This window comes from Lissotriton helveticus, chromosome 4_1 (genome assembly GCF_964261635.1).
Source record: "Lissotriton helveticus chromosome 4_1, aLisHel1.1, whole genome shotgun sequence".
Lineage (NCBI taxonomy): Eukaryota > Metazoa > Chordata > Amphibia > Caudata > Salamandridae > Lissotriton > Lissotriton helveticus.
The window spans coordinates 1,939,770,112-1,939,782,875 of record NC_136063.1 but is presented as its reverse complement, the minus strand read 5'-3'; positions in this window follow the sequence as shown (position 1 = coordinate 1,939,782,875).

The window sequence follows — 12,764 nt, the reverse complement described above, 5'->3', positions numbered from 1 at the left end:
CTTCCATGGACCGGAAACAAGCTTCCGAGGACCGGTTTCTGGCATTACAGCCTTCTTCAGCCCGGCTTGCTTGAATCCAGTGGTAAAGTGAGCAAGGGACTCACGTCTGAGCATACCCTGCCACACTTATGGCAGCCAAAAGTGGTACAAAAGGGGGTGGTGATGGACGGAGCATCTGAACCAATCAAACACTCACACCCAGTCAAAAGATCTGGGTTTAATCCAACACCGTTCTTTAGCCCACTCCGCCACCCCAGATCAGACATGGCTATATGCAAATCAGTCTGAACCTGTGCCTCATGGGAACAGTCCAGCCCGAAATGTCAAGCCATGCCTTCCCTGGACCGGAAACAAGCTTCCGAAGACCGGTTTCTGGCATTACAGCCTTCTTCAGCACGGCTTGCTTGTATCCAGTGGCAAAGTGAGCAAGAGACTCATGTCTGAGCATACCCTGCAACACTTATGGCGGCAAAAATTGGTACAAAAGGGGGTGGTGATGGATGGAGCATCTGAACCAATCAAACACTCACACCCAGTCAAAAGATCTGGGTTTAATCCATCACCGTTCTTTAGCCCACTTTGCCACCCCAGTTCAGACATGGCAATATGCAAATCAGTCTGACCCTGTGCCTCATGGGAACAGTCCAGCCTGAACTGCCAAGCCATGCCTTCCCTGGACGGGAAACAAGCTTCCGAGGACCGGTTTCTGGCATTACAGTCTTCTTCAGCCCGGCTTGCTTGAATCCAGTGGCAAAGTGAGCAAGGGACTCACGTCTGAGCATACCCTGCCACACTTATGGCGGCCAAAAGTGGTACAAAAGGAGGTGGTGATGGACGGAGCATCTGAACCAATCAAACACTCACACCCAGTCAAAAGATCTGGATTTAATCCATCACCGTTCTTTAGCCCACTCTGCCACCCCAGTTCAGACATGGCTATATACAAATCAGTCTGACCCTGTGCCTCATGGGAACAGTCCAGCCCGAACTGCCAAGCCATGCCTTCCCTCGACCGGAAACAAGCTTCCGAGGACCGGTTTCTGGCATTGCAGCCTTCTTCAGCCCGGCTTGCTTGAATCCAGTGGCAAAGTGAGCAAGGGACTCACGTCTGAGCATACCCTGCCACACTTATGGCAGCCAAAAGTGGTACAAAAGGGGGTGGTGATGGACGGAGCATCTGAACCAATCAAACACTCACACCCAGTCAAAAGATCTGGGTTTATTCCAACACCGTTCTTTAGCCCACTCCGCCACCCCAGATCAGACATGGCTATATGCAAATCAGTCTGAACCTGTGCCTCATGGGAACAACCCAGCCCAAACTGCCAAGCCATGCCTTCCCTGGACCGGAAACAAGCTTCCGAGAACCGGTTTCTGGCATTACAGCCTTCTTCAGCCCGGCTTGCTTGAATCTAGTGGCAAAGTGAGCAAGGGACTCACGTCTGAGCATAAACTGCCACACCTATGGCGGCCAAAAGTGGTACAAAAGGGGGTGGTGATGGACGGAGCATCTGAACCAATCAAACACTCACACCCAGTCAAAAGATCTAGGTTTAATCCATCACCGTTCTTTAGCCCACTCTGCCACCCCAGTTCAGACATGGCTATATGCAAATCAGTCTGACCCTGTGCCTCATGGGAACAGTCCAGCCCGAACTGCCAAGCCATGCCTTCCCTGGACCGGAAACAAGCTTCCAAGGACCGGTTACTGGCATTACAGCCTAATTCAGCCCGGCTTGCTTGAATCCAGTGGCAAAGTGAGCAAGGGACTCACGTCTGAGCATACCCTGCCACACTTATGGCGGCCAAAAGTGGTACAAAAGGAGGTGGTGATGGACGGAGCATCTGAACCAATCAAACACTCACACCCAGTCAAAAGATCTGGATTTAATCCATCACCGTTCTTTAGCCCACTCTGCCACCCCAGTTCAGACATGGCTATATACAAATCAGTCTGACCCTGTGCCTCATGGGAACAGTCCAGCCCGAACTGCCAAGCCATGCCTTCCCTCGACCGGAAACAAGCTTCCGAGGACCGGTTTCTGGCATTGCAGCCTTCTTCAGCCCGGCTTGCTTGAATCCAGTGGCAAAGTGAGCAAGGGACTCACGTCTGAGCATACCCTGCCACACTTATGGCATCCAAAAGTGGTACAAAAGGGGGTGGTGATGGACGGAGCATCTGAACCAATCAAACACTCACACCCAGTCAAAAGATCTGGGTTTATTCCAACACCGTTCTTTAGCCCACTCCGCCACCCCAGATCAGACATGGCTATATGCAAATCAGTCTGAACCTGTGCCTCATGGGAACAACCCAGCCCAAACTGCCAAGCCATGCCTTCCCTGGACCGGAAACAAGCTTCCGAGGACCGGTTTCTGGCATTACAGCCTTCTTCAGCCCGGCTTGCTTGAATCCAGTGGCAAAGTGAGCAAGGGACTCACGTCTGAGCATACCCTGCCACACTTATGGCAGCCAAAAGTGGTACAAAAGGTGGTGGTGATGGACGGAGCATCTGAACCAATCAAACACTCACACCCAGTCAAAAGATCTAGGTTTAATCCATCACCGTTCTTTAGCCCACTCTGCCACCCCAGTTCAGACATGGCTATATGCAAATCAGTCTGACCCTGTGCCTCATGGGAACAGTCCAGCCCGAACAGCCAAGCCATGCCTTCCCTGGACCGGAAACAAGCTTCCAAGGACCGGTTACTGGCATTACAGCCTAATTCAGCCCGGCTTGCTTGAATCCAGTGGCAAAGTGAGCAAGGGACTCACGTCTGAGCATACCCTGCCACACTTATGGCGGCCAAAAGTGGTACAAAAGGGGGTGGTGATGGACGGAGCATCTGAACCAATCAAACACTCACACCCAGTCAAAAGATCTGGGTTTAATCCATCACCTTTCTTTAGCCCACTCTGCCACCCCAGTTCAGACATGGCTATATGCAAATCAGTCTGACCCTGTGCCTCATGGAAACAGTCCAGCCCGAACTGCCAAGCCATGCCTTCCCTGGACCGGAAACAAGCCTCCGAGGACCGGTTTCTGGCATTACAGCCTTCTTCAGCCCGGCTTGCTTGAATCCAGTGGCAAAGTGAGCAAGGGACTCACGTCTGAGCATACCCTGCCACACTTATGGCGGCCAAAAGTGGTACAAAAGGGGGTGGTGATGGACGGAGCATCTGAACCAATCAAAGACTCACACCCAGTCAAAAGATCTGGGTTTAATCCATCACCATTCTTTAGCCCACTCTGCCACCCCAGTTCAGACATGGCTATATGCAAATCAGTCTGACCTTGTGCCTCATGGGTACAGTCCAGCCCGAACTGCCAAGCCATGCCTTCCCTGGACCGGAAACAAGCTTCCGAGGACCAGTTTCTGGCATTACAGCCTAATTCAGCCCGGCTTGCTTGAATCCAGTGGCAAAGTGAGCAAGGGACTCACGTCTGAGCATAGCCTGCCACACTTATTGTGGCCAAAAGTGGTACAAAAGGGGGTGGTGATGGGCGGAGCATCTGAACCAATCGAACACTCACACCCAGTCAAAAGATCTGGGTTTAATCCATCACCGTTCTTTAGCCCACTCTGCCACCCCAGTTCAGACATGGCTATATGCAAATCAGTCTGACCCTGTGCCTCATGGGAACAGTCCAGCCGGAACTGCCAAGCCATGCATTCCCTGGACCGGAAACAAGCTTCTGAGGACCGGTTTCTGGCATTACAGCCTTCTTCAGCACGGCTTGCTTGTATCCAGTGGCAAAGTGAGCAAGGGACTCATGTCTGAGCATACCCTGCCACACTTATGGCAGCCAAAAGTGGTACAAAAGGGGGTGGTGATGGACGGAGCATCTGAACCAATCAAACACTCACACCCAGTCAAAAGATCTGGGTTTAATCCAACACCGTTCTTTAGCCCACTCCGCCACCCCAGATCAGACATGGCTATATGCAAATCAGTCTGAACCTGTGCCTCATGGGAACAGTCCAGCCCGAACTGCCAAGCCATGCCTTCCCTGGACCGGAAACAAGCTTCCGAGAACCGGTTTATGGCATTACAGCCTTCTTCAGCCCGGCTTGCTTGAATCCAGTGGCAAAGTGAGCAAGGGACTCACGTCTGAGCATACCCTGTCACACTTATGGCGGCCAAACGTGGTACAAAAGGGGGTGATGATGGACGGAGCATCTGAACCAATCAAACACTCACACCCAGTCAAAAGATCTAGGTTTAATCCATCACCGTTCTTTAGCCCACTCTGCCACCCCAGTTCAGACATGGCTATATGCAAATCAGTCTGACCCTGTGCCTCATGGGAACAGTCCAGCCCGAACTGCCAAGCCATGCCTTCCCTGGACCGGAAACAAGCTTCCAAGGACCGGTTTCTGGCATTACAGCCTAATTCAGTCCGGCTTGCTTGAATCCAGTGGCAAAGTGAGCAAGGGACTCACGTCTGAGCATACCCTGCCACACTTATGGCGGCCAAAAGTGGTACAAAAGGGGGTGGTGATGGACGGAGCATCTGAACCAATCAAACACTCACACCCAGTCAAAAGATCTGGGTTTAATCCATCACCGTTCTTTAGCCCACACTGCCACCCCAGTTCACACATGGCTATATGCAAATCAGTCTGACCCTGTGCCTCATGGGAACAGTCCAGCCCGAACTGCCAAGCCATTCCTTCCCTGGACCGGAAACAAGCTTTCGAGGACCGGTTTCTGGCATTACAGCCTTCTTCAGCACGGCTTGCTTGTATCCAGTGGAAAAGTGAGCAAGGGACTTATGTCTGAGCATACCCTGCCACACTTATGGCGGCCAAAAGTGGTACAAAAGGGGGTGGTGATGGACGGAGCATCTGAACCAATAAAACACTCACACCCAGTCAAAAGATCTGGGTTTAATCCATCACCGTTCTTTAGCCCACTCTGCCACCCCAGTTCAGACATGGCTATATGCAAATCAGTCTGACCCTGTGCCTCATGGGAACAGTCCAGCCCTAACTGCCAAGCCATGCCTTCCCTGGACCGGAAACAAGCTTCCGAGAACCGGTTTCTGGCATTACAGCCTTCTTCAGCCCGGCTTGCTTGAATCTAGTGGCAAAGTGAGCAAGGGACTCACGTCTGAGCATAAACTGCCACACCTATGGCGGCCAAAAGTGGTACAAAAGGGGGTGGTGATGGATGGAGCATCTGAACCAAGTAAAACACTCACACCCAGTCAAAAGATCTAGGTTTAATCCATCACCGTTCTTTAGCCCACTCTGCCACCCCAGTTCAGACATGGCTATATGCAAATCAGTCTGACCCTGTGCCTCATGGGAACAGTCCAGCCCGAGCTGCCAAGCCATGCCTTCCCTGGACCGGAAACAAGCTTCCGAGGACCGGTTTCTGGCATTACAGCCTTCTTCAGCCCGGCTTGCTTGAATCCAGTGGCAAAGTGAGCAAGGGACTAACGTCTGAGCATACCCTGCCACACTTAAGGCGGCCAAAAGTGGTACAAAAGGGGGTGGTGATGGACGGAGCATCTGAACCAATCAAACACTCACACCCAGTCAAAAGATCTGGATTTAATCCATCACCGTTCTTTAGCCCACTCTGCCACCCCTGTTCAGACATGGCTATATGCAAATCAGTCTGACCCTGTACCTCATGGGAACAGTCCAGCCCGAACTGCCAAGCCATGCCTTCCCTGGACCGGAAACAAGCTTCCGAGGACCGGTTTCTGGCATTACAGCATTCTTCAGCCCGGCTTGCTTGAATCCAGTGGCAAAGTGAGCAAGGGACTCACGTCTGAGCATACCCTGCCACACTTATGGCGGCCAAAAGTGGTACAAAAGGGGGTGGTGATGGACGGAGCATCTGAACCAATCAAACACTCACACCCAGTCAAAACATCTGGGTTTAATCCAACACCGTTCTTTAGCCCACTCCGCCACCACAGTTCAGACATGGCTATATGCAAATCAGTCTGAACCTGTGCCTCATGGGAACAGTCCAGCCCGAACTGCCAAGCCATGCCTTCCCTGGACCGGAAACAAGCTTCCGAGGACCGGTTTCTGGCATTACAGCCTTCTTCAGCCCGGCTTGCTTGAATCTAGTGGCAAAGTGAGCAAGGGACTCACGTCTGAGCATACCCTGCCACACTTATGGCGGCCAAAAGTGGTACAAAAGAGGGTGGTGATGGCTGGAGCATTTGAACCAATCAAACACTCACACCCAGTCAAAATATCTAGGTTTAATCCATCACCGTTCTTTAGCCCACTCTGCCACCCCAGTTCAGACATGGCTATATGCAAATCAGTCTGACCCTGTGCCTCATGGGAACAGTCCAGCCCGAACTGCCAAGCCATGCCTTCCCTGGACCGGAAACAAGCTTCCGAGGACCGGTTTCTGGCATTACAGTCTAATTCAGCCCGGCTTGCTTGAATCCAGTGGCAAAGTTAGCAAGGAACTCACGTCTGAGCCTACCCTGCCACACTTATGGCGTCCAAAAGTGGTACAAAAGGGGGTGGTGATGGCTGGAGCATCTGAACCAATCAAACACTCACACCCAGTCAAAAGATCTGGGTTTAATCCATCACCGTTCTTTATCCCACTCTGCCACCCCAGTTCAGACATGGCTATATGCAAATCAGTCTGACCCTGTGCCTCATGGGAACAGTCCAGCCCGAACTGCCAAGCCATGCCTTCCCTGGACCGGAAACAAGCTTCCGAGGACCAGTTTCTGGCATTACAGCCTAATTCAGTCCGGCTTGCTTGAATCCAGTGGCAAAGTGAGCAAGGGAATCACGTCTGAGCATACCCTGCCACACTTATGGCGACCAAAAGTGGTACAAAAGGGGGTGGTGATGGACGGAGCATCTGAACTAATCAAACACTCACACCCAGTCAAAACATCTGGGTTTAATCCAACACCGTTCTTTAGCCCACTCCGCCACCACAGTTCAGACATGGCTATATGCAAATCAGTCTGACCCTGTGCCTCATGGGAACAGTCCAGCCCGAACTGCCAAGCCATGCCTTCCCTGGACCGGAAACAAGCTTCCGAGGACCGGTTTCTGGCATTACAGCCTAATTCAGTCCGGCTTGCTTGAATCCAGTGGCAAAGTGATCAAGGGACTCACGTCTGAGCATACCCTGCCACACTTATGGCGGCCAAAAGTGGTACAAAAGGGGGTGGTGATGGCTGGAGCATCTGAACCAATCAAACACTCACACCCAGTCAAAAGATCTGGGTTTAATCAATCACCGTTCTATAGCCCACTCTGCCACCCCAGTTCAGACATGGCTATATGCAAATCAGTCTGACCCTGTGCCTCATGGGAACAGTCCAGCCCGAACTGCCAAGCCATGCCTTCCCTGGACCGGAAACAAGCTTCCGAGGACCGGTTTCTGGCATTACAGCCTTCTTCAGCCAGGCTTGCTTGAATCCAGTGGCAAAGTGAGCAAGGGACTCACGTCTGAGCATACCCTGCCACAATTATGGCGGCCAAAAGTGGTACAAAAGGGGGTGGTGATGGACGGAGCATCTGAACCAATCAAACACTCACACCCAGTCAAAAGATCTGGGTTTAATCCATCACCGTTCTTTAGCCCACGTTCTTTAGCCCACTCCGCCACCCCAGTTCAGACATGGCTATATGCAAATCAGTCTGACCCTGTGCCTCATGGGAACAGTCCAGCCCGAACTGCCAAGCAATGCCTTCCCTGGACCAGAAACAAGCTTCCGAGGACCGGTTTCTGGCATTACAGCCTTCTTCAGCCCGGCTAGCTTGAATCCAGTGGCAAAGTGAGCAAGGGACTCATGTCCGAGCATACCCTGCCACACTTATGGCGGCCAAAAGTGGTACAAAAGGGGGTGGTGATGGACGGAGCATCTGAACCAATCAAACACTCACACCCAGTCAAAAGATCTGGGTTTAATCCATCACCGTTCTTTAGCCCACTCTGCCACCCCAGTTCAGACATGGCTATATGCAAATCAGTCTGACCCTGTGCCTCATGGGAACAGTCCAGCCCGAACTGCCAAGCCATGCCTTCCCTGGACCGGAAACAAGCTTCCGAGGACCGGTTTCTGGCATTACAGCCTAATTCAGCCCGGCTTGCTTGAAACCAGTGGCAAAGTGAGCAAGGAACTCACGTCTGAGCCTACCCTGCCACACTTATGGCGGCCAAAAGTGGTACAAAAGGGGGTGGTGATGGACGGAGCATCTGAACCAATCGAACACTCACACCCAGTCAAAAGATCTTTGTTTAATCCATCACCGTTCTTTAGCCCACTCTGCCACCCCAGTTCAGACATGGCTATATGCAAATCAGTCTGACCCTGTGCCTCATGGGAACAGTCCAGCCCGAACTGCAAAGCCATGCCTTCCCTGGACCGGAAACAAGCTTCCGAGGACCGGTTTTTTGCATTACAGCCTTCTTCAGCACGGCTTGCTTGTATCCAGTGGCAAAGTGAGCAAGGGACTCATGTCTGAGCATACCCTGCCACACTTATGGCGGCCATAAGTGGTACAAAAGGGGGTGGTGATGGACGGAGCATCTGAACCAATCAAACATTCACACCCAGTCAAAAGATCTGGGTTTAATCCATCACCGTTCTTTAGCCCACTTTGCCACCCCAGTTCAGACATGGCAATATGCAAATCAGTCTGACCCTGTGCCTCATGGGAACAGTCCAGCCCGAACTGCCAAGTCATGCCTTCCCTGGACCGGAAACAAGCTTCCGAGGACCGGTTTCTGGCATTACAGTCTTCTTCAGCCCGGCTTGCTTGAATCCAGTGGCAAAGTGAGTAAGGGACTCACGTCTGAGCATACCCTGCCACACTTATGGCGGCCAAAAGTGGTACAAAAGGGGGTGGTGATGGACGGAGCATCTGAACCAATCAAACACTCACACCCAGTCAAAAGATCTGGATTTAATCCATCACCGTTCTTTAGCCCACTCTGCCACCCCAGTTCAGACATGGCTATATGCAAATCATTCTGACCCTGTGACTCATGGGCACAGTCCAGCCTGAACTGCCAAGCCATGCCTTCCATGGACCGGAAACAAGCTTCCCAGGACTGGTTTCTGGCATTACAGCCTTCTTCAGCCCGGCTTGCTTGAATCCAGTGGCAAAGTGAGCAAGGGACTCACGTCTGAGCATACCCTGCCACACTTATGGCAGCCAAAAGTGGTACAAAAGGGGGTGGTGATGGACGGAGCATCTGAACCAATCAAACACTCAAACCCAGTCAAAAGATCTGGGTTTAATCCATCACCGTTCTTTAGCCCACTTTGCCACCCCAGTTCAGACATGGCAATATGCAAATCAGTCTGACCCTGTGCCTCATGGGAACAGTCCAGCCCGAACTGCCAAGCCATGCCTTCCCTGGACGGGAAACAAGCTTCCGAGGACCGGTTTCTGGCATTACTGTCTTCTTCAGCCCGGCTTGCTTGAATCCAGTGGCAAAGTGAGCAAGGGACTCACGTCTGAGCATACCCTGCCACACTTATGGCGGCCAAAAGTGGTACAAAAGGGGGTGGTGATGGACGGAGCATCTGAACCAATCAAACACTCACACCCAGTCAAAAGATCTGGATTTAATCCATCACCGTTCTTTAGCCCACTCTGCCACCCCAGTTCAGACATGGCTATATGCAAATCAGTCTGACCCTGTGCCTCATGGGAACAGTCCAGCCCGAACTGCCAAGCCATGCCTTCCCTGGACCGGAAACAAGCTTCCGAGGACCGGTTTCTGGCATTACAGCCTTCTTCAGCCCGGCTTGCTTGAATCCAGTGGCAAAGTGAGCAAGGGACTCACGTCTGAGCATACCCTGCCACACTTATGGCGGCCAAAAGTGGTACAAAAGGGGGTGGTGATGGACGGAGCATCTGAACCAATCAAACACTCACACCCAGTCAAAACATCTGGGTTTAATCCAACACCGTTCTTTAGCCCACTCCGCCACCACAGTTCAGACATGGCTATATGCAAATCAGTCTGAACCTGTGCCTCATGGGAACAGTCCAGCCCGAACTGCCAAGCCATGCCTTCCCTGGACCGGAAACAAGCTTCCGAGGACCGGTTTCTGGCATTACAGCCTTCTTCAGCCCGGCTTGTTTGAATCTAGTGGCAAAGTGAGCAAGGGACTCACGTCTGAGCATACCCTGCCACACTTATGGCGGCCAAAAGTGGTACAAAAGAGGGTGGTGATGGCTGGAGCATTTGAACCAATCAAACACTCACACCCAGTCAAAATATCTAGGTTTAATTCATCACCGTTCTTTAGCCCACTCTGCCACCCCAGTTCAGACATGGCTATATGCAAATCAGTCTGACCCTGTGCCTCATGGGAACAGTCCAGCCCGAACTGCCAAGCCATGCCTTCCCTGGACCGGAAACAAGCTTCCGAGGACCGGTTTCTGGCATTACAGCCTAATTCAGCCCGGCTTGCTTGAATCCAGTGGCAAAGTTAGCAAGGAACTCACGTCTGAGCCTACCCTGCCACACTTATGGCATCCAAAAGTGGTACAAAAGGGGGTGGTGATGGCTGGAGCTTCTGAACCAATCAAACACTCACACCCAGTCAAAAGATCTGGGTTTAATCCATCACCGTTCTTTTTCCCACTCTGCCACCCCAGTTCAGACATGGCTATATGCAAATCAGTCTGACCCTGTGCCTCATGGGAACAGTCCAGCCCGAACTGCCAAGCCATGCCTTCCCTGGACCGGAAACAAGCTTCCGAGGACCAGTTTCTGGCATTACAGCCTAATTCAGTCCGGCTTGCTTGAATCCAGTGGCAAAGTGAGCAAGGGAATCACGTCTGAGCATACCCTGCCACACTTATGGCGACCAAAAGTGGTACAAAAGGGGGTGGTGATGGACGGAGCATCTGAACTAATCAAACACTCACACCCAGTCAAAACATCTGGGTTTAATCCAACACCGTTCTTTAGCCCACTCCGCCACCACAGTTCAGACATGGCTATATGCAAATCAGTCTGACCCTGTGCCTCATGGGAACAGTCCAGCCCGAACTGCCAAGCCATGCCTTCCCTGGACCGGAAACAAGCTTCCGAGGACCGGTTTCTGGCATTACAGCCTAATTCAGTCCGGCTTGCTTGAATCCAGTGGCAAAGTGATCAAGGGACTCACGTCTGAGCATACCCTGCCACACTTATGGCGGCCAAAAGTGGTACAAAAGGGGGTGGTGATGGCTGGAGCATCTGAACCAATCAAACACTCACACCCAGTCAAAAGATCTGGGTTTAATCAATCACCGTTCTATAGCCCACTCTGCCACCCCAGTTCAGACATGGCTATATGCAAATCAGTCTGACCCTGTGCCTCATGGGAACAGTCCAGCCCGAACTGCCAAGCCATGCCTTCCCTGGACCGGAAACAAGCTTCCGAGGACCGGTTTTTGGCATTACAGCCTTCTTCAGCCAGGCTTGCTTGAATCCAGTGGCAAAGTGAGCAAGGGACTCACGTCTGAGCATACCCTGCCACAATTATGGCGGCCAAAAGTGGTACAAAAGGGGGTGGTGATGGACGGAGCATCTGAACCAATCAAACACTCACACCCAGTCAAAAGATCTGGGTTTAATCCATCACCGTTCTTTAGCCCACTCTGCCACCCCAGTTCAGACATGGCTATATGCAAATCAGTCTGACCCTGTGCCTCATGGGAACAGTCCAGCCCGAACTGCCAAGCCTTGCCTTCCCTGGACCGGAAACAAGCTTCCGAGGACCGGTTTCTGGCATTACAGCCTAATTCAGCCCGGCTTGCTTGAATCCAGTGGCAAAGTGAGCAAGGAACTCACGTCTGAGCCTACCCTGCCACACTTATGGCGGCCAAAAGTGGTACAAAAGGGGGTGGTGATGGACGGAGCATCTGAACCAATCGAACACTCACACCCAGTCAAAAGATCTTTGTTTAATCCATCACCGTTCTTTAGCCCACTCTGCCACCCCAGTTCAGACATGGCTATATGCAAATCAGTCTGACCCTGTGCCTCATGGGAACAGTCCAGCCCGAACTGCAAAGCCATGCCTTCCCTGGACCGGAAACAAGCTTCCGAGGACCGGTTTTTTGCATTACAGCCTTCTTCAGCACGGCTTGCTTGTATCCAGTGGCAAAGTGAGCAAGGGACTCATGTCTTAGCATACCCTGCCACACTTATGGCGGCCATAAGTGGTACAAAAGGGGGTGGTGATGGACGGAGCATCTGAACCAATCAAACACTCACACCCAGTCAAAAGATCTGGGTTTAATCCATTACCGTTCTTTAGCCCACTTTGCCACCCCAGTTCAGACATGGCAATATGCAAATCAGTCTGACCCTGTGCCTCATGGGAACAGTCCAGCCCGAACTGCCAAGTCATGCCTTCCCTGGACCGGAAACAAGCTTCCGAGGACCGGTTTCTGGCATTACAGTCTTCTTCAGCCCGGCTTGCTTGAATCCAGTGGCAAAGTGAGTAAGGGACTCACGTCTGAGCATACCCTGCCACACTTATGGCGGCCAAAAGTGGTACAAAAGGGGGTGGTGATGGACGGAGCATCTGAACCAATCAAACACTCACACCCAGTCAAAAGATCTGGATTTAATCCATCACCGTTCTTTAGCCCACTCTGCCACCCCAGTTCAGACATGGCTATATGCAAATCATTCTGACCCTGTGACTCATGGGAACAGTCCAGCCTGAACTGCCAAGCCATGCCTTCCATGGACCAGAAACAAGCTTCCCAGGACTGGTTTCTGGCATTACAGCCTTCTT